The sequence below is a fragment of the Rissa tridactyla genome, chromosome 3 (assembly GCF_028500815.1).
Source record: "Rissa tridactyla isolate bRisTri1 chromosome 3, bRisTri1.patW.cur.20221130, whole genome shotgun sequence".
NCBI lineage: Eukaryota > Metazoa > Chordata > Aves > Charadriiformes > Laridae > Rissa > Rissa tridactyla.
In genome coordinates this window covers 31,964,018-31,982,638 of record NC_071468.1, presented here as the reverse complement: position 1 = coordinate 31,982,638, position 18,621 = coordinate 31,964,018, and positions in this window count along the sequence as shown.

Below are 18,621 nucleotides of genomic sequence, written 5' to 3'. Positions count from 1 at the left end.
TTGCCACCAGCTCCCCTGTTTCCTTTCTGAGGGGGCCCACACCCTCCCTAGTCTTCTTCTTAGCATTAATGCACCTATAGAAATTTTTGCTGTTTCCTTTGATCTCCTTGGCTAGACTTAATTCTAACTGAGATTTAGCTTTTCTCACCAGGTCTCTTGCTGTTCGGACACCTTCCTTATATGTCCCCCATTCCAGCTGTCCTTTCTTCCACTCCTTATAAAGTTTCTTTTTGTGTGACGGTGTGTCCAGGAGCTCCCTGTTCATCCAGGCAGGTCTCCTAGCATTCTTTCCTTCCTTCCTCTTTGTCAGTATAGTTTGCTCCTGGACACGGAGAAGGTGATCCTTGAATACTGACCAGCTGTCCTGGGCCCCCCTTCCCTCTAGAGCTTTGTCCCACGGCACTTTGGCCAGCAGATCCCTGAAGCAGATCCCTGAAGTCTGCATGCCTAAAGTCCAGGGTCATAAGCTTGGAATATATCCTCCTAGTTGCCCTGAGGATCTTAAATTCTATTGTGGTCACTGCAGCCAAGGTTATCCCTGAGCCACATGTTGGTCACCAGCCCTTCCCTGTTGGTGAGAACAAGGTCCAGCATAGCACCTTTTCTTGTTGGTTTCTCTACCATTTGGAGGAGGAAGTTGTCATCTATGCATTCCAGGAACATCCTGGATTGCTGGTGCCTTGCTGTGTTTTCCCTCCAGCAGATGTCAGGGTGGTTGAAAACCCCCACAAGGACCAGGGCCTATGAACGCAAAGCCACTTCTATCTGCCGATGGAGGGCCTCATCTGCTTGGCTCTGCTGGTCAGGTGGCCTGTAGCAGACCCCTACTGTAACATCACCTTCCCCTATCTTCCATTTAATCCTGACCCATACACTCTCAACAAGCTCCTCGTCCTTCCCCATGTGGACCTCCATCGATTCTAGCTGGTCACTGATGTAGAGGGCAACACCTCCTCCCCTCCTACCCTACCTGTCCTTCCTAAAGAGTTTGTATCTGTCTATCCCTACATTCCAGTCATGGGAATCATCCCACCAAGTTTCAGTAATGGCCACTATGTCACGGCTTTCCAGCAGCATAGTGGCCCTTAATTCATCCTGTTTATTGCCCAAGCTGCGTGCACGTAGAGGCACTTCAGCTGCGCTGTCCGTGTCACCCTCTTGTGTGAATCCCCCTCGATTCCCTTGGGGTGTCCCGGTGCATCGTCTCCAGCTTGCCTTAGGGCAACAAGTTGAGAGTCCTAACTAGGACTCCATCCCTCTGCCCCTGATGTGCTGCCCCACTGTTTGTCACAAGCAAGCATGAAATTATTGACTCCTTCCCCCTTCAAATCTAGTTTAAAGCCCTATCAATGAGGCCTGCCTACTCCTGCCCCAGAATCCTTTTCCCCCTCTGGGATAAGTGCATCCCATTAGCTGCTCACAGCTCTGGTGCCTCATACCAAGCCGTGATTGTAAAACCCAAAGCCCTGTCTACAACACCAGTCCTGGAGCCATGAATTGATCTGTTGACTCCTATATATTCCCTCGTCCATCACTGAAGTCAGTGGGATGGAGGAGAACACAACCTGAACCCTGATCCCTTTACCAGTTGCCCTAAGGCCCTGAAATCTTTTTTAAATGATTGTGAGCCTCTCATTGCTACCTCATCACTTCCCACCTGAAAGACCAGAAGTGGGTAATAATCTGAAAGGCTCACAAGGGTGGGGAGCTTACCTACAATGTCCTCTACCTGGGTACCAGGGAGACAGCAGGTTCTGCAAGGGTGCTATAAGTGGTGCACTTCTTAAAGGAACCTTCTTGCTCTATTTCTTTCTTTTGTTCCGTCGGACAGAGACCTGTTCCCATTGACCCTGCTCATGCGGGTTACTACAGGACGGCTGGGGGGCTTGCTGGTGAAAGGATACGGAATCATGTTGTACCCAAAATCCTTCCTGGCACCAACAACTGTCTTTCCACTGAGGCACTAAGGCCTAACTAACTGGGAAAGGATTTCTGGATGGAAATGGTGTGTCCAGCTCAGAATGCTGCTGGGTATCTGAGGAGACATGTTCTGCAATGTGCTTCACTGCCAGTCTTCCTGGCTAATTGCTTTTACAAAGTCCTAAAGTCCATAGGTCTGAGTAATATATTCATTTCAGGAGTGGTCTTGTTTGCACACAGGGAAGAAGAGAGGTGAGGTGGTTTAGCTGAGGCCACACAAAAAGAAAGAAACATCTAACTCAATCATGGTTTCAGAAGGATAAAGTAATGCAAAAGAGAGAAAGAATATGCATGGGGGAAATGGGTTAAATTTTCACTTCTCAGTCATTTCTGCATCTTTTTCTTTAAAGCACTTTCCCCACACACAACCTCAGAGTAAAGCCATTGAAAGCAGCTGATTTCTGCAGCAGACATATTTAATGGAGGGAGATGTTCTGGCTCACAAACTCCAATTAGTTCTAATATTAGGCCTGCCCATAAAACCTACAGTCTCCCTTGTTTTCCACAACCACATCGATAAACATTATTGTACAGGGATATAAATATAACTCATTAGTTTGTTGACACTCAATGGCTTATCTATATATGTAATACCATCCTGCCATTATTGATGCTTTTTTAATGGCACAGTATCATTAAGCAGTAATGTTTTACTTCTATTAATATCATTTGGGCTGGTTCTTAATAACTATGCCAGAGTGACTGCAGCATCATCTGCAGGACGTAGATGAGTGCATAATATATTTCTCAGCACATCATCCATAATGTTCAGCATCCTCCATGACGAGAAAATCACAAAGTTGTTCTAACTCCAGCTGCTCACTTTAGGAGACTTGGAGCTCTGTAGATAAATGCCTGTTCATTTCCCAAAATCCACAACGTGAAAGTGTAATGGCAGATTACCCCATTCAGTGGTTTAGTGGTCCGCTCTACCATGGTCAGATACACGCAGGAACTAGCCGGGTGGCTGACAGGGTGCCACTGTACAGAGGATTTTCCCCCATGGTCTGGGAACAGGGCAGGTGTTCAGCCTTTCTCCAGGAGTATCTTGATTGCAACATTATGACTTTCTCGGTGGCCTTTGAAAAGTTTCCTTAATTTTTTCCTGACTCCTCTTTCCTGTTTGTCTCTTGAAAAGTTCACATTTTCTTTTGAAAAAACTCTCATTTAGCAAATCTGTGTTTTACTCCACGTTATTGTGTTACGCTCAACAAAAGCCAAAACCAGCGGACAGGCAACATACTTGGCCCCTGTCCTGTCACAAGTCAGAGTGCAGAGGACCAGCTTCTAAGGACAAGGCACCTTCCTGTCCGTAAGTGGCTCGACCCTTTGTTTTCGTGGCTCCAAACTCATTATTTGCCAGCTCAGTCAGAGGAAATTAAGATATTGCTCCAAAGACCTGAGAAAAAATACACTTTCTTGTAAGTCTTCCACTAAATGCAGGAAGAGAAGGAACTACACCTGGGTTTGAACTTGCAGGAGCAAATATTTGCACCTGGCTGCTGGCAAGGAGCTGGCTGTGGGCTGTGCAGGAGCCCTGGTGGGAGCTGGTGGACAGCATGGCCAGGAAGCCTACTCTGCTGAAAGCAGAGCATTCACTTGAGGATGTGTTTCTCAAGGTCTAGCAGGAAGACAAATTGAAAGGCTGAGAGAAGACGACAGTCTCCTCCACAATAACGCTTCAAATTACGGGAACACAAATTAAATGCAATCGCCTGCTAACCACTAGCTGTTTAATTACATGCTCTGGGCAGCGTACAAAGAGGTTGATTGCTGATATCGCTTACCCCACTGAGCCCAGTGAGTCATCCCTGACCTAGACCAGCCCAAATGAAAAGAGTTTCAGGCTTCTTTTGCTTTTTTCCAGGGGAAATACAGACACCAAAAAAGGAGAAAGTGCATTTTTGTGTACATGGGACTGATCAGAAAGCGCTCCAAGCAGCCTCTTCGCCCTGACCAAGAAATGCTGAGAGAGAGCCAGGCACCGGCCACCAGACAGTGCATGTGGGCGCTGTGGGGTTAATGGCCCGGACCCCGGCTACAAGTCTGACACTTTGATCTCTGCCTGGGAGCAAAGGCTACTTCATGGTCACTTTTAAACCCACCAGTTGTAATGGCTCTGCCAAATCTAACATGTTAACTGCAATTACTGCAGCTAGTAATTACATGGTGTTCTCCAGTAATCCCCTTGCAGCAGCTCTGTAGGTGAGTACTTTTGCATGGTGTTTGTGCTCAGCAGCTGAAAAACATTTAGGGCTACCATTTTTCAGTGCAGTGGAGGGGGAGCAATGGTAAAATAGCCTTTGTTTTTAAATAAAGCTTCCTTTTAATGGAAATGTTATAGCTTTGTATGCCATGTCATGTTTCTTTTAACCTGCATGGGAGATAATAGTCTGCTCGTGCTACCAGCTGAAGGAATTGCTCTTCAGCTCAAGCTGGAGAAAGCTGCGCTTTGGCATTACGGGTCCCTGTTTTAAAACCTGTTGCTCTGCAACGCAGCATGGGATGGCATTAAATAAGTCATTTTATGTGCCTGAAAGCCAGATATCCAAGCTGATGTAAAGTAAAAGCTACAAGAATTAAGTAAAATGGCCAAAAAGCCAAGCTGCTATTTTCAAAATTGGTGGCTTTTCCTATAGCAAAGACAGCGACAGGCTGTACACAACTGCAGGCTCAATGTAAGTCAGGAGTGAACCAGGAGACCCTGAAACAGCCCAGTCTGGCTGTGGAAAAAAGAGGCTGCACAAGGGTGGAGGGAGTGTTGTCATATGCCTCCTGCATAGTGTTCCTGCAGGAATTGGGAATGCTCCCTCCGCTGCCACTGGAGGTTTCTTCACACTAAGACAGTCTAATTTTGCTTGCCCCAGTTCTTCTGAAACCAGTCTGAAGCGCAACCCCCCCGACTCCAGGCAGGACAGATATTCCCGATCGTGGGAAAAACAGACTCTTGCCTCCTCTGTTTTATCTCTTTAAAGCCTTTTATATACATTAAGCAGGGAAAATAAACGGCCAAGTGATCCAACAAAAAGAGCAGTCGTTACCTTTGCAGTTGTTTGAGGTGGCACAGTCCTGCAAATGGTTGAATAGTTAACAACAGATCCAGCCTTATGTGGTTTTCACCTCACCAACGAATGCAATAGCAAGTGGCTTTGTAACACCCAAACAATCATTTGCATCCTCGCCTAAAGCAGAAGACTCAGGAGCTCCTTTTCCTTCAGCTGCCATTGCAGCCATCTGATTGGCACATCATATCATTTATTTACTTTACTGATAGAACCTAATTGGGTCTAATTGCTGAAGCATCTTAAATAATTCTAAATACAGGAATTGATTTGGGGATTAAATGGAATATGATAATTGCATAATTGAACAAAGTAGCTGGAGTCCTCACCGAGCTAAGTGGATTTTGTGATTGTGGCTGATTGCATCAGAATATAAATCAGCCTGATTTGCATGGCTGACATCAGCTCCCCCTCCTCCTCTCTAGAGCTGGCTTTAAGTAGGTCGCATCCAGAGGAGAGAGGGAGTAGAGACCTTGGAGAGAAGCCCCTTGGATTTGGTGCTAGATGATGGAGCGCTTCATGGCCTCTGCTCAGCAGGAACCAATGTTCCTCTGTGGGGTGGGTGCTTTTCCCAAGGGTTCTGGGTGTTCTGTCACCAGCCAGGAGCTCTTCAAGCCCTACCTGAGCCTGGGGGAATTTATGATACTGCTTTTTAAATTCTGAAATCTCTTGATACTTTGGGCTGTGGTTTCCTGGGAGATCTTTCTCAAGATCACTCTGTCAAGGTAATTTTTAACAGAAATGATTAAATTTAAACACCTTCACACTGAGGAAAATTGAGCAGTTAGTAAGGCACTTCGTGAAAGAGTCTCTGTCTCTCAGATACACTTCTCGTCCCAGCTGAATTAATCCACAGCTTGGATCTGCTGCCCTTCTTGTTTTGTTGGAGGACTCCAGTTTTCTAGGAGTTTGCCAAAAAAGCTGGTTGAGGCTGGAGTAGGGCTCTTCAGGAGGATTAGCGCTGTGGCCATATGCCAGTCTAATTAGGAAGGCTGTAGAGTGTGCAGTCCTTACAAGTGGCTCTACATGAGCTGCTGGTGCTCTGTGGATTTTTTTAAATTCAGGAAAAACACTCTTAGTTCTAGGACAGGAGCTTTACATTGTCAACATAATCATTTACATTTTATAAGTAATAACACGTGCACATAACATTAATTGCATTTGGAGAAGCAATATCATTTGCAACTCTTTTCTTTTTCATTTTCTCTTTGTGTGTGTAATTTAGGCTCCAGCTACTGGTTCACTACCTTTTCACGGCAGTTTATAACATTCCACATAAATGTTTATAATCACATTACTGTATGACTGCACTGGCTGTTAATCCTTTGTTAACATTATAAAATCAGGTATATCGGTTGTGTACCTGTACTAGAAGGATCGTGAGGAATAGAACGTGACCTCTATAAATAAGTTGTTTCTAATATTAAGAATGTCACTAAATTCTATTAACTTTATTAATTATGTGCATGCATACCACTTTGTTCTCAATTAAGCAAGACGACATTCAGAGGAAGATGGAAGCTTCTTCTGTTGGATCGATCATTCTGAACTTGTCATCATTCATTCCTAAGTCTTTTTGAAGGGAAAATTGTCTGTCTTTCCCCCCCGAACTGGCGTATTGATTGCTTCAGTGCAATGAAGACGTTAATCAAAAGAAATGAAAAGAAGTTTGAGGCTCTGAAGTACTCTGGGCTTTCTCTTTGAAACATTTCTGTGTTCGTACATTACTTCAGTCCTGCCCGTGCCAAAGTTGCACTAGCAGAAAGAGAACAACCTCCTGGGTCCATCAGACCTGGTTTCAGATGATAGGAAGGACGTGCTGCCCTTCATTCTGAGGGACCTTTGTCCTGGTTTCCCAGTGCCTGCCAGTGACATCTCCCTCTGAGCTTGATATGGTTTTGTATATATTTTTATATATTGTATCTATTTCATTGTTTCCTTTTTTGTTTTATTTTTAATATTTCATTAAAGTAGTTTAGTTTTTTTCTAAACTCATAAATCTCTTTTTCTCTCTTCTTCCTTTCCTTAGAGCGAGAGGTGAGGGAGAGCATCAGTCGTCTTCTCATCAGCCAACATGGCCCAAACCACAACAGCCTTTCTCTCCATAGGGCAGGATGTTAGGTCCGTAGGCTGTTCCCTGGCATTTGACGCTGGAAATTTGCAGAAGTGCAATAATATATTCCTGCAAAACCATTAGATTACAAAATCTCATCCAGGCCAAAAGCAAGGACAGGGGTAGGTATGCAAATTAAAAAAAAAAAAAAGCTTAAAGCCCATGTTGAAATCTGGGGAATGTTTCTTCCTGCTAGGCAGGCTGCCTCTCCATGTTTCTTAACATCTTGGAACACATCCATACATATGCATGCAATAGCGTGTAATGTTCCTATTGCAAATTTTTATTTACCTGCTGAATTCCACAGCTAACCTTTTTGACTAAAGGTCTTTCAAAACTATTTTTTTGGAGTACTTGTTTTGGGGGATGAAATTTATTTTCCTTCTCTCCGTTCAAAATTCATGTCAAGAAGGTCAGTATATTCAGTGAAGGCATCAGCTACCGAGATATCATTTTTAGGGTTAATTAAGGATGGGGGACTGGAGGAGGAGAGATAAGGGTAAATAAATCCCAAAACATAGGTTTATTGTCAGATTTTCTGTAGTATCTACTGTCATCCATCAAACATGATTAGTTACACATTTGATGTATTGTGGGACACTGTAGAGCAGCTATTATCACCTGTTTCATACTTTCAGCTCATAATGGTGTCAGTGCTCACACAAGGGGACAGAAACATAAGGTTTGAGGGATTCCAGATTTCTGTTTGTTAGCCTGTGGTACATATGATCATTGCTAGCAAGAGCTTAAGAATTACTGAATTTCAGCTGACTGTACTGATGCTGCTGTTATATAGAAGACTGTAGTGTAGAAACTAAGTCTATAGTTTGAAAATGAAAGGACAACTAACCTGGTTTATTGGTGGATCTTCTTGATTCCAGCAGACTAGGATGAACACTTGTATCTGAAAGGCCTAAGAGATACTTTGCAATTTTAGCACTTCCTCCAAAATTACAAGTCCTAGGCTAAGGTCTGGAGCTTTGAAAACTACAAAATGAGTAGTCCAGTTTCATGTTGCACCTTCTTCAGAACATGAAACAAGAATAAGGGATGACGTTTGCAAAGGCTAAAAGATTAAGCAGATTTTCGTCTTTCTGTTGTTCTCTGTCCTTAAGTAAACCTTAAATCTAATCTCCACCTTCACTTAAAATGTATTGATGGTCAGATGATCAATAAGGACAAACTAAAAATCCCTTGGTGGATGAAATGCCCTAAATTTCAGCCTGTTGGACCTGAAGATCCAGCAAGGAACTAACGGTTTTTAACTTTTTGCTTTCAAAGCCTTAGCACTAAGTCAAAACAGCATTTAGCAAAAAGAGCATTAGCAAAATGAAAATTAATGTAGGTCCCATCCTATCTGCTACCACATTGCTGGTCTTGCTGGAGCACTAATCAGTCCCTGTATTGCTCAGATAAAGGCTTTGCTAAGCCATTAAACACTATAGGCCTTACAGAAGCTTTAAAGATAGATGAACTGTTTATACCAGTTTAAATATCCTAATGATATAAAATGGAGTTTAAACACCCAAATCAGAAGGCAGGTAAAACACAGGATGCAGGATGACTGACGGTGCATACAGAAGGTTGTGCTAACTTTTTTGAATGACGTAACTTGCTTTGATCACTTTACGGAAAAAGTAAGAAATCACATAGCTTTGTGTTGATCCATGGGATGTAGTTTTGAGCTAACACCTTAATGCAGGCACACATGTATTGCCATCTCAAAAGAGCAAGCATACTCATATCATGCTAGCTGTCATTATTGAGGCTGTGAGGCTACAGCATGCATTCAGATTAAGGCTTTAGAAACCTGGAGCTAAAAATGCTTGTTTCTGAACACCGATCAGGTTATTTTTGCAATTAGAGTACTGAAAAGGAATGACTGAAGATGCATTATTGTTCCATCTGCAACTACTTTGGCAGCAGCTGAGAGCTAAATACATCCCAGAAATACGTGGCAACTTCTTTCATGCTTACAGATGTCTAGGGCAGCCCCAGACCGCTGTTTGAGCAATTTTTAGTCTCAGACAATGTTATAAGCAATTAATTTACAGTCCTGCAACAATGGGCACAATCTCTCATGCATGAAAGGTGGTATAGCAAGTCCTGAGAGCTCGAGCTGGAGGTTTCCAGGCACTGCACTTTGACAGTATTATTTCGCACACATGACTCCTGTTGGAAAGGTACCTGCTTTTTCCAAATAGAGGTGGGCATCACAGTTTTAAGAATTACTTTTGGCATCGGAAGCCATTGATGCTGAAGACATCACTGCCATCTTCAGTTAGTGATGACTAAAACCTGGTGTTTTCTAGGAATTATTTAACAATGTGTCTTCTCTGTCCACACAAACACTCAGGTAGACATTGTCTACGTGTAAATGAGGAAAACACTCATTCATGGCATTGTCCTTCTGCTTGATGGCTTCTGTATCACTTATTTATATCTTGCCCTAAGGAATATTTGGAGGCCACTGAACCTAGAATGGATGCCTCCCCTTCCCCACTCAGTACAAGCGTATCTCTAAGCTACAGCAGCGTCAAGAATTGGAAACACTCAGATTGCCACTGGTGGGAACGTGCTCATTCTGCATCTATGTCTTTTCACGTTACAACTCCCCTAAGTCTCAGGCTGAGAAGAGCACCTAATGGGAAGAGACCAGGCCTTGAAGATTTTGTGACAACTCATTTTCTGGACAAAGACAGCAACAAAAACTGAAAACGACACAGCCTTAATCTCTTCCTCTGACAACTTTAAGGCTGTAATGAGAGCAGACAACTGCAGAAAATGTTTCCCTTTGCTTCTGAAACTGAAGCCTTGTGTCCCTGCTATGGAGCACTGGTGGCAAGCAAGAAGAAGGACAATATTAGTAACAAAACCAGCACTGGCCAAGGCCCTTCATGAAGAGGCCACTGGAGCTTCTTCATTATGTATAGCCTCAAGCACAGATGTATTTCTCAGGTAGTAAATCTAGACTCCCTGCCTTCCGATGAAGGTTCCCCATTCTCTGCATCTCACGGAATCACGGAATCTTCAGAGTTGGAAGGGACCTCTAGAGATCATCTAGTCCAACTCTCCTGCTAGAGCAGGATTGCCTAAAGCACTTCCCTCAGGGCTGCATCCAGACGGGTCTTGAAAATCTCCAGAGAAGGGGACTCCACAACCTCCCTGGGCAGCCTGTTCCAGTGCTCTGTCACCCTCACTGTAAAGAAGTTTTTCCGTGTATTTGAACGGAACTTCCTATGTTCTAGCTTGTGCCCATTGCCCCTTGTCCTGTCACTGGGAACCATTGACATCTCACCTGATCCATGAATTTTTTTCTGCCAAGAGCACTTGCCAGGTCAGGGAAGAAGATGGAGCCAATATTGCTTGCATTATTGTGGCCTGAGGACATAAAATTAACAGAGAAAGAGGCCCACAAATAGCACACTAAAGTAGACAAATTAATTGTCTACAGCAGATGGTGTTAGACAGGATGATAAAAGCCCAAGAAGCTAAAATATTGGGTATAATATTTGGCAGATAGGCAGGTTCTGGGAGGAAAGAAGTGTGTGAATTAAAAGCTGGATTTGGAAGCGGATTTATTTAGCCCTGGAAAGGAGGGGAGGGTTCAAGAGAAAAGACTCGGTCTGGGAGGAGAAGGCTGAAGTGGTACACTGCAGTAGCACATGCACAAAGGAACTCAGGGTAACAAGAGCGTGTCTGGGATTTATCAGGGAGCAGTTTTGCACCAGGCTTTTTTTTTCTTTTTACACGTCTTCAGCATAAGACCATTTACACAACAGCATGAACAAAAAAGACTCTATATGTATATGCACAGCTGAATATATATTTAGATACATGTACACACACAGTATCTAATAAATAATTCAATACAGTATTCTGAAAGCTTCTTATGTGGAGAGTGGACATTTTTCTAAGCTATCCAAGACAGCAGACAACAGGTCAAGCCCAAGTGAACACAAGGAAATAATGAGGTAATACTGGTCAGTATGAGAGGCGGAAGACCTCTGAAAATCTGGCAACCTAACCTTTCTGTAAGCTGCACAAAGGGGAGCTGTAATGAGAGCCCTAGTAGAAGCTAATGAGGTATTTGTGCATGTTTACATGAAGTCCTCCCAAAATGCAAAGAATAACATGGGAAAAAGGGCTTGCTGAGCACCTTAACCAGCAACAGGAGAAGAGACTGTCTTTGAGGGCTGATCAGAGACAAGATGCAAATTCTCAGCTTGAAAGAGGAAACAAGCTTATGTTTGATGAAGAGGGAAGAGGGGTACCATTGCTGCCCCATCGTTCTCTGGCGATTTCCAGTGTCTGGACCCTGCTCTTTTCTCTTGTTTCACACCCAGAGTGAAACTTTTCTCAGGTTTGATCTTCACTTTTGCTGCTCATCAGTGCTCTGACCTGTGAGCAGGATTTCTTGCAGTTGATGATTTTAACTACTATTGCACATTTCCCCAGGTCAGATTCTGTGTTTCAGCCAACACACATACGTGATGCCATGCAGGAGGAAAACACGGAGAGACAATAAAACCCAGTGCATTCCCTCAAGCCTGTAGTTGCTGGAGCAGGACATGTCTCCCAGTATGCATGAGAATCTAATTCATGTCAGCTCCCAAAATACTGAAGAAAACAGTTTCCCAGTCCCATCCACTTTTCTCTGCAGACACATTCAGACAGTCCAGACTGCTGCATCATTTCTTACTAATGTTTGCTGACCTACATAGTTTTGGTGGTAAGACAGGTGAATTTGGGTGGTTACAGAGTTTCACTTTGTGGTTTGGGGTCTTTTCACACGAATTGACAGCACGAGGATTCATTTGGCCTGAAAGCTCCATCCAAATAATCTAAGCATCTTCAGATTCATTGTTCTTTGAAAAGATTCACCGCTGAAAGATAAACACCCTGCCTAGATTTTCCAGTCTGCAATGGAGCAGGATTCACCATATGCTTTTTACACCATTACGATTTTTGATTACTTTCATTGTAATAAACCTCCTTAATATTTCCAGTAGAAACCAGACCAGCTTTAATTCTCTGTCCTTGACTCTTTTTGTCTTGTGGACTGAACACCTGACTGAAGATGGACCAGACCACAGGTCTGCACCTGCTTGAGCCACTTTTATGGTCAGGATGAGAAATAGGCCCTCCTTCAGTGTGGTTCAGCTATGCTCAGAGATAGACATCTGTGTGGACATCTGAACTGCAGAGACCAAAAATTAAATGAATGCCATGATCAGACTGCTCGAGCCAAGCTTTAACCTTCTTTCTTGAAAAATGAAACAGCTTAAGTTTCCAGAGGGACTGTTTTCTCTAATCATCCCCTTAGGTCTTCTCAGAATCCTTTCCCGACTTTTATCCCTGTGTTATATGAATACCTTTCTTACAAAACACGTAGATCACAGAATGCACTCTCTCAAATTTCATGCAACCTGGTTCCTTTCCTTCTGGGCAATATAGATAAATAGCTGAGAGCCAGTTTTTAAAGTTAAGGTGAAAAAAAAAAATATTGCTGTAGCAAAGGCAATTGTGGCGAGAGTTCTTGGCATGGCTGAAGAAATAGCATGGGAGCCAGCAAGGAACCTGAGCCAGGCTCCATGTGCTCAGAGTAACTTATTGTTGTGTTGTACATGATACATTTGCAGCAACAGATTTTTACTCCATTTGAAAAAAAACAAGCAATCAGTGCTGTTAAGGTTAGAAAGGCATGTGAAGTATCATGAAATGACTTCTGGGTTTTTACAAGAAGGCAACTAAAGAGATCATCTCACCCTAAGATGTCCATAATGGGAAAAGCAGGGTTGCGATAGCACTTGCCCAGCTTTCCTTCCAACTGCCTCCTCTTCTGTCCTCCTTTCAGCCCGGTGGTCTGGCTGCAAATGAAAAAAAGCAAAGCAGTGAAGATCAAAGGGAAACAGACAGACTTCAAACATCTAGTTTTGCAGAGATAACAAAATCATTCTTTCATTTTAGAAAATAAAATCTCCCTTGCAAGAAAACACCATGCGCATCCCCCAGGGGCTCCCCATCTGCTCCATTGGAGGACCACGGCATCACTCCCTGTGCCGGCCTCAGCAGCAGGGGTGAAGGATGGAGCACCAGCCATCTGGAGCGCTCCCCTGGGATCTGGCTTGTATCAGGTAATTATAAGATGTAGCAGGTTTCCTTTTCAAAACACTTTACAAATATTCATTAATTAGCACACACTGCTCGCCCTTTAGGGACAGAACTGGTGCAGTCTCCGTATGTAGACAGGGGAGGAGCAGATGTAGATTAGGTGGCTTTCTCAAGACCTTCTGAGGAGTCAGTAACAGGGCACATGTTTGCTCCAGTCCTGTGTTTGCTTATGTTCCAAAAGTCCCTTCAACCTTACATGTTATTGTCTCTATTCTACAATAAAGGAGACAGGCAGGTTTTGCTCTGCTGCATCAACAGTATAGAAGATGTTGCAGTAATCCCGAATCTAACTTTGCACCGCAAACAGAGCAACGGCAACAAACCTGCGTGTGCAGTAGCATATGTACTTTTAGTTAACAGACCAGAAATTGAACCATTTGCTTCACAGAGAAGTAGAGATGAGAGAAGAGCCTTGAGTCCTGAAGGCATCTGTCAATATCTAGTATAGTGCTGTTTCCACACGAGCAGCACCACAGGTTGGGGTTACCAAAGGGTGGCTGGTGGACGTGGCTAGTGTATCAGAGCGAGAGCTCTCTGAAATGCCCTGGTTGGCAAGATGACTCTACGTCTTGTTTATATTCTACTAAGCAGTAACACAGTGGTGTCATTCACCTCCGAATGTCTCTCTGGCAAGGGAGCAGGATCTGCAGGAACCTGGGAAGACGTGAATTTTAATGAAGGGCTTGAAAAGAAAACCTGTTGGCCTGAAGTCTTCGGAGGCAATACAATGGCTGGAGACCAGAGTCCCAGGGAAGGTAAATCAGATTGCACCGGCTCATGCTGACTGACAGGCTGAATGTAGATGTGAGAGTTCTACATCTGCATAAAAATGCAGCTGCCTCGGCCAATTTGCTGTACAAAAAGCATTATGCACTGGCACGTTTTCAGAGGAAGAAGTAAGGATAACCATTTTGTTTGAAAACTATAGGTGAAATTTTAAGTAAGAGGAGAATATGATTAATCAGCTTGCAGCTTGAAAATAATCTGCGTTATGTACAATATTAATAAAAAGTGAAATCTGGTACTCGGCCAGTCACAACTTCATTTTGCTACCACACCTGTCGGATGGCAGCACCACTGCCACAGCAGTCTCTGGTTACCCCCTTTTCCTCTCCAAGAAGGCATCATCCTTGAAATCAGCCCTAAGCTCCACAGCCCCCCTTGGAGGGCTTTTATTCATGAACTCACCCTGCACCTCCTTAGGTTCCTTGCGCTGGTGGGATCACCGCTCTCATAGTGGTGCAACAAGAAGCAGAGGCATCTGTAATCTTGGCGGTGCCTCAGGAGGGCTCCGCTTCCAGGCAGGAGCACAAACAGCGGTAGGAGCAGAGGTCCTGGGAGCCTCCCCCTTCCTTCCTCTCTCCTCCAAGAGGAGCACCATGCCCACAGCTCTCTTGTTCTCAAGATTAACTGTAAAAATCTTTCTGTTATAAGGCTTGTCCTGTGTATTTATCACTACTACTGTTGCCGGGGATTTCCTCTTTTATGGCACCTTCAGTTTTAAATGAAATGTCATGGGTAATCTGAGGGGTAAAAGAAGCTGCGCTATCATCATAATGTTTCCAAAGCTGTGCCCGTCCTCTCAATTGACATCCCCCCACCTTGCCATGGATCATGAGCAATGAGGTTGTACCTCAAAGAGAAGATAAGGTATTTCCCTGACACATGAGACTCTACTGGGTGATCAGCTGTCTCTGAAACAATCAGACAAAATGACCCAGGTGTAATTCAGAAAAAAATGATGGTCTCACAGCTTCCCAAAATATTTTGAACTTACACTGCATGAATCACCTGTGGTAACTAGCAGAAGACTCATCAACTGAACTATCCATCAGGTTAAATTGATCGAATTATACAATAAAACAAGATTTATCCCTGCCATCCAGACTCCCATTTTGTTGCAGTAGTACTATTAGGAAGGGAAAATCAGAATTTCTTTGTCTCCTTTGCTCAGGCACAGTTGCAATCTAGTAGGTATTACAGATAGTCTCTAGATGTTAATAGTGTGTGTGTGTGCGCATTTAAAATTTTTTTTATTATACCATGTAGTTTTAAAGTCCACTCAAAATCTCTCCCCACACACCACGCTCTTCTGAGGCACCTGCAAATGCTGTCTTTCAAGAAGCATCCTAAAAGAAATGTCAGGCTCACTCAATTACTGCATTTGCAAACAAAAATATCAGTGTTTACCCGTCCAATAATGAAAGACTAACCTCGTGCATACACTGTTCAGGAACACACTTCTGATCTTAAAAAGAAAAACTCACACTCCAATGTTTTCCCTGAATCTGAATGACAAGGTCAGATCATAATATCCTACTCTGAAATATCAACGTCACCACAGAGAACGCCTAACTTGACTTGCTCCACAAACATGCTATACACACAAGAGAGTGAAAGGCAACTTCTTAGGCAATAAAGAGCAGCAGCCTGCAGATGAATTGCCCACTAGTAATCCGCTCAAATGCCTTGGAAGAAGGGAAGGAGGAGTCACCCCATGTTGGGATCTCTGAACTCTTTGAACAGCTGAAGTACCCCCTTCAAGGCAGTGTGTCTCTGCTTCCCCTTTTCCCTACACCACTGTCATGCCCTTGGTATTCAGATCATTGCAACAGTTAGTAAGTAAAAATTTCTGTATTCGAGTTAATGCTTTGCAGCTTACGGATCTTGATGTGATCCTCTAAAACATGAACACCCATCGACTCGCAGCCCCCACATTTTAGAGTTTGATTTCATTTCAAGAGAATGTTTTACACTTTATTTTACATTTTGCATTCAATTCTGTTTTCACTTCAGCTGACAGTTGTCTTTGCTTAATTTAGTAACAAGAATACTAAGTGGACACTTGACATTCTCCCCACCAGAACTTCCTCTACAGAGGAAGTTGGTATTCTCGTGCCTGTTCCAAAAATCCTTATCCCAATCATACATAAGGTCAGATTGTCTCCACAAAGGCATAAGTGTTTGAAGGGGCATCTTCAAATAAATACAAACACGTTGGCACAGGTTTCAGTGTTAGCCACTAAGTGGAATGGTTTATTTCCAGTCATAAAGAGTCCCAGTAAGGCTTCTGCTAAAGCAAAGCCATCTTTAGGGAGCTTCTTTGTGCCATTTCAGCCTCATACAGTTCATGCCCTCAATAAAATTACTCCCGGTTTATACCTATATAAGCTACAGTGGAATCAAGAGTAAGAGGCTTTGAATTGATGTTTATTGGGAAATCTTTGAAGTGTAAATCACTTCTACCTGTTTCTTTAGCCTTGACACTATACTCAGATTTCCTGCAATTAACTGCAAATGTTTGCACACAAAGCTGTCACCCTCATACAAGCTTTTGTAAAATCATAGTCAGTGTTTAACCTTGAAGTATGCCACTTTTGAAAATATATAGGTGCTGTTACTAGGTAGAAAAGCCAGCTTTTTTTGAAATATCAGGTTTAATAACCACTCCTTGTAATAGAATTTCTTTGCTTAGTGCAAGGGGGAAGAGTTGGACTGACTGCAGTGAGGGTCAAGAATACGTTTCTCGGCTGGCACAAATCAAATTATCACTCCTGATTTTGGTTTGAGCACGATCCAATTTGTACCAAAAGTGTCCTTTTTGTTCTTTTTTTTTTTTCTTTTCCCCCCCTACCCTGTAAATAGTTAGAACTTGCTGCCTTTGCAATGCAAATACAATCTTCCTGAAGCTCCTGGGTTAAACAGTATAAATGGATACCTTGTGGTTAAGACTTGGACCGAGATCTTCTATTCCTTTTTGCTTTGCCTAACGTCCTTTTGCACAGGACATTAGCAGCCTAGCTTGGAAAAACACCATGACCAAAGTGTTGAATGAATCTTGAGGGTGCCAGTTTGAGGAACTCAAAAATCAGAAGTCAAATACCCAAGAATCGCAAATGTAAAAGCAATGAGAGTTATGAAACAACATTGGTCTCTTTTTGTCGCCCTCCTGAACTGTGAGAATTAGCACATGGCTGTGTCAGATTTTCAGGATTACTGTTACAACCTGAGAATTTCAGACTTTAATTTTTGTTTTATTTTATTTTTAAGGAGAGCAGAGACTCTCATATAATGGCTTGTCTCCAGGAGCTGTGGCTTGGAGAGGCATCCTGCTGATGACAAGACTCCCAATAAGCTCACTAGTGATTTAAAAATTAATCCATGGAGCAATCCAGTTCCTGGAAAATTATCATTAATTAATTAGGCAGCGGGTGGTGAGTTCCAAGGGTTTTATTAGTATTAATTCAAACTGGAAATTAGAAATAAAAATGGCCAAAATAACTACAGATACAGAAGAGGGGTTTTCATTAATCCTTAAAGTTCAGTGCCACAGAAGATTAATGAGTCCTGCTCAAGCTGAGATAGGCATCCCATACAGAACTTCCCAAAATGTGTATTTCAGAGCTAGGCTGGGGAGGAACAGATAACAGAAAAAAGGGAAAAATCTCAACTCAAAGTAAAATTGAAAATGAGACCAATGCTGCTTCAAATGCGCACCTGTATTTTCATATGCATATCCAGTAACTATCATTAAAATCATAGAAAGAAGATTCTTCTCCCCATGATTCATCATCATTGTGGGTTATGTACATGTGGAGGAAACACTTGGGAAGTTTACCCCAAAGTTCACCCATAGCCTCTTCCCTTTTCTGTGATTTCTTGACCTCAGACTGTTTTATCGTGCCTTTTTTCAAAAGGTGCAATTCATCTGCAGATAAGGGTTACCTGAGGATTTATTTCAAGTACTAGTGTTTTAAAGAAGTGGAAGTTGACTGAAATATGTGTATGAAAATGCAGCATTTTCTTTCTTTACGTTTGATGTGTCCAGAGCAGCTCACTGTAATTTGTTAAGCAAACTCTTCTTTGTCAACAGTTCACCGGTTTTGTCAGGTCTAGGATACAGTAGGCAACTTCTGCAAAATCCACCTCTGCAAGACTCAGATTCGACGCGGTACAAACACATGAAACTTCATTCATACTAGAGATTCAAAAACTGGTGGTCTGAACCCAACGCAGCAGTACAGTGGCACTCAGAGAACCTCAGCTAGACACACAGAAAGCCGTGACTTCCCTGAGGTTACCTCACCACGTGCTTGAAGCCAGGGTAAGCTCGGTAGCCAGCTGTGGTTGTCAAGCTTGTTGTAAAGCACAAAGGAGGCTTTGGATGCTCTTTCTAACCAACCTTCAAAACTCTCTAGCTGAAAATGAGCAAACCTCACAATCCCATTGAGATTCAAGGTCTTCTGTTCTGTGGCATCGTATTCATTACTGGTGGCCCAGTAGTCCTCTTCT